Here is a 4768-nt window from a genome sequence, read left to right as displayed (position 1 = left end):
ATTGGCACAGGACAGAGCGGAGTTTAGGGCTGTTGTACATAGGGTCGCTATGAGTCGCAAGCGACTCGATGGCACATAACAACAACAACAACATGTTGTACTGGAGGAATGCTTTGTGTATTGCTAATTATTCTATAGGGAACTCTAGTGGCCTGGTGGCAAGAAGCTGTGCTGAAATCTCAGAGATGTGTGGTTCAAGGCCACCAGCTGCTCTATGGGAGAAGGATGGCAATCTCCTCCCATGTGATTAACTGCCTCTGAAAACCCACCAGAGGGTCAGCTATGGTTCAGTTCTGACTCTACAGTACTCAACAACAACAAAAATTATTTCATAGCTTATATATGTATGTGTTTGTTTATAATTTCCTTTTATTAGTACAAAAGTTGTCTGTCTCCCTTTACTAGACATGTTAAATTCAACAGAATTTATTTGCTTTATTCAGAGGTCTATTTGTAAGGTAGGGGAAACAGGAAAACATCTATTTCCAGAAAATAATTATATTTTTATACTGTTACATTACTTCTAAGGTTAAGAAAATTTCTTTCAAATAGTAATTCTTCAATTTCTTTACAGTTTTGGTTACACAGTTTAAAAAAAATCTATATAATAGATTTGGGTTTTCTATGTTTAAAAATAAAAGGTACTATCAAGGTGACTGATTCGTGGCACCCACGTGTGCCAGTGTGCTCCACAGGGTTTTTCAATGTCTGATTTCCTGGAAGGAGATCACTAGGACTGCCTTTTGAGGTGCCTCAGGCTACGCTTGAATCTCCAATCTTCTAGTCAGTAGCTGAGTGTATTAATCATCTATACTCCCCTCCCCCCTCCAGGGACATTATCGTGTTAGGGCAAAAGAAATTGGAATTCAAGAGAGGTTAAATTACTTGCATCATAATATGCTAATAAGTGGTCAAACTGGGATATGAATACAAGTCTTCTTACTCCAAGTCTTATACAGCTACCATACGGTCTCAATTGTTCATTTAACTATAAATAAGTGGCCAAGTGATAGTTGCCGAGAATTGGCAAATTATGGTGACTCCTTATTTGCATAATTTAGAGAGAGTTCATTTTTTTTCTACTCTCTTTCTAGAACCTTGTCATAACAACACTTTCTAATTTTGGATAGCAGAAAATAACAAGATTAAGGAGGAAATTTTGAATACTGTGATTATTAGTGGCATTTCTTATAGGGAGTGAGGAGATATGTATAACAGTGATTCTCAAAACTTAGGTCTACCTGGAGCAAATTTAAAAATTTTGATGCCTTTGCATCACAATTTTAAAAAGTGAAGAAAAATAAATAAATAAAAAATCTTGATGCGTAAGCGGCATCCCTTATTAAAGCATTCAGGAGGGAGAGTCGGAAGGAGCCCTGGTGGCACTGTGAGAAAAGCCTTTGGCTGCTAACCAAAAGGTTGGTGGTTAAAAACCACTGGCTCTTCTGAGGAAAAAGGACAAGGCAGCCTACTTCCTTAAATAATTTACAGTTTTAGAAATCCTATGGACACTCCCATTCTGTCCTACAGTGCTGCTGAGTCAGAATCAACTTGACGGCAACACATTTGGTTTCTGGGGAAGGGGAGTCTGACATAAGCATTTTTTTATTTCTGTCTAGGTGACTCAATGCTGTTCCAGTCGTTTTTGGATAATCTTCAGTAGAATCTTGCTTGCATGTGAAATCAACGATACTGTTCTGTAGTTTCCACACTCAGTTGGGTCACCCTTCTTTGGAATGGGAACAAATATAGATCTCTTCCAGTCAGTGGCCTTTGAGCTGTGGTGCTGGAGAAGAGTGTTGAATGTACCATGGACTGCCAACAAAACAAACTGATTCATCCTGGAGAGGGTTAAACCAGGCTACTCCTTGGAGGCAAGGATTCTGGGGCTTTGTCTGACATACTTTGGACATGTTGCAAGGAGAGACAGGTCCTTGGAGAGGGACATATCATGCTGGGTAGAGTGGAGGGACAGCGCAGGAGGGGAAGACCCTCTATGAGGTGGATTGACTCAGTGACTGGGGTAATCGGGATGGGTGTGTCAGAGGCAATGCGATTGGCACAGGATAGAGCAAAGTTTAGGGCTGTTGTACATAGGGTCGCTATGAGTCTCAAACGACACAACAGCACATAACAAAATCAACAACAGGTGACTCTAATACCACTCAAAGTATAGGAGCCTCTGACAGAGATGTTTCTGCGTGTCCAAAGAAATACAAGCTAGTTTGCCTTTGTCATCAACTTCTTTTTCCCCTTTTAACTCTCATATTCAACCCTGTATTCTGTCTCATGCATCAGTAATTCAATTACTTTTTTCATTAAAATAAAAAGTTAAGTATAATTCAGTCATAATTTCACAAGCTCAACAGTATTAATAATTAAAAAGAAGACCCCAGGCAGTTATTCTACATTTTAAGCTGTTATGCTCTTAAAGTGAATAAACATGTGAAACATTTATTGGATATCTATTACTTCACATTTATATACTTAGTTTTCACCAAAACTCTTAAAAATTACTTTTGGTCCTTAACTGAGTCAGAAAAACTGAGCTACTAGCAATAATGGCGCTAGACAAAACTGTGAGGGTTAAGTAAGTTTTCTGCTATCTTACTGACTTTAGACACAACTATATTCAGTTTGACAAATGTTTCATTTCATTTACATGTTGGGTATATAGTTCCTATTGAAATGACTAACATTTCAAATGTAACATGTCTGAAACAGATTGATTACACAAAGGCATTTGACTGTGTGGATCATATCAAACTGTGGCTAACTCTGAGAAGAATGGTAATCCCAGAACTTGATCGTACTAATGCGAAACCTATACTTGGACCAGGAGGCAGTCGTCAGAACAGAGCAGGGAAAAAATGTATGGTTCAAAATTGGGAAGGGTGTACACCAAGGTTGTGTCCTGTCTCCATACCTTTTCAATCTTTATGCAGAACAGATTATCTGAGAGGCTGGGCTCTATGAGGAGAAATGTGGCATCAGGATTGGAGGAAGACTCGTCAAAAATCAACATTATGCAGATGACACAACCCTTCCTGCTGAAACTGAAGAGGACCTAAAGCACTTTGCAGTCTGCAGTATGGCTTAAGTCTCAATATCAAGAAAACAAAGATTCTCACCAGTGGACCAATTGGTAGCGTCAGGATGGATGGTGAAGAGATTGAGATTGTTCAGTTTGGGTTTGCTTGGCTCCACAGTCAACACTCTTGGCATCAGCGGCCAGGAAATTAAAAGACGTACCACGATGGGAAAGTCTGCAGTTAAAGACCTCTCTAAAGTACTGAAGAGCAATGGTATCAGTCTAGAGACTAATGTGCGCCTGATACAAGCCATTGTCTTTGCGATTACTTGCTATGCATCAGTGAGCTGGACAATGACTAGGAATGATTGAGGGAGAATTGATGCTTTTTAGTTGTGGTGCTGGAGAAGAGTATTGTGTATACCATGGACTGCTAAGAAAACGAACAGGTTTGTCCTGGAGAAGGTAAAGCTGGGCTGCTCCCTGGAGGCAAGGATTCTGAAACTTTATCGAATATACTTTGGATATGTTGTAAGGAGGGACCGGTCCTTGGAGGGGACATCATGCTTGGGAGAGTGGAGGGACAGTGCAGGTGAGGAAGACCCTTGATGAGATGGATTGATTCAGTGATTGGGGTAACGGGGGTAGGTGTGTTGGGAGACAGTGTGGTTGGCACAGGATAGGGCAGAGTTTAGGGCTGTTGTACATACGCTTACTATGAGATGCAGGCGACTCAACGGCACATAAGAACAACAACAAAACAGATCAATTTCTCTGTCTCCATGCCCCAAAGCAGTTACAAGGGTAACCATCATCTCAACTGACAGCAAACATCTTTTTACAAATGCTCTTAGAGTCATTCTTGTCCTCTGTCTCGTTCACCCCACAACCAAATGGTCAGGAAATCCTGAGTGCTTTGCTTTCAAAATACATTTATTTAACCACTTCTATCATTAAAGTTTGAGAGGCTGGACTCAATGAAGAGGAATGTGGCATCAGGATTGGAGGGAGACTCATCAGTGACCTGTGTTATGCAGATGACACAAACTTGCTTGCTGAAAGTGAGGAAGACTTGCAGCACTTGTAGAATATCAAGGAATGTAGCCTTCAATATGGATTCTATCTCAATATCAAGAAAACAAAGATTCTTACCATTGGACAGATAGGCAGTATCATGATAGTTGGAGAAAAGACTGAAACTGTCAACAACTTCATCTTGCTTAGATTCACAATCAAAACCCTTGGTACCAGCAGTCAGAAAATCAGGACACGTACTGGGAAGCGTGCAGGCAGGGACCTCTCTAAATTGTCAAGGAGTAATGTTATCAGTTTGGGGACCGAGGTGTGTCTAATTCACGCCATTGTCTTTCTGCTCACTTGCTATGCATCTAGGAGCTGGACAATGAATAAGAAAGATTGGAAGAGAATTGATGCCTTTAAACTGTGACAATGGAGAAGAACACTGAACATCCCATGGATGACCAAAAGAACAAATATGTCTTGGCGAGGATGCTGCTGAAGTGTTCTGTTGAGGAAAGGATGATGAGGTTTTGCTTCAAATATTCTGGGTATGTTGCTAGGTCCTTTCATCCTCTTCTGTCTTTGTAATGACTGCCTGCACTCTTCCTGGATGATACATTTAACATCCTCCCACAACTCATCTGGTCTTCGCTCATTAGTGTTCAAGGCCTCAAACCTGGTCCTGAGATGATTCTGAAATTCAGGTGGTATGAAATT

This window comes from Elephantulus edwardii, unplaced genomic scaffold (genome assembly GCF_000299155.1).
Source record: "Elephantulus edwardii isolate Elephantulus edwardi_28Jun2011 unplaced genomic scaffold, EleEdw1.0 scaffold00326, whole genome shotgun sequence".
NCBI classification, from domain to species: domain Eukaryota; kingdom Metazoa; phylum Chordata; class Mammalia; order Macroscelidea; family Macroscelididae; genus Elephantulus; species Elephantulus edwardii.
This window is presented reverse-complemented; position numbering follows the sequence as displayed.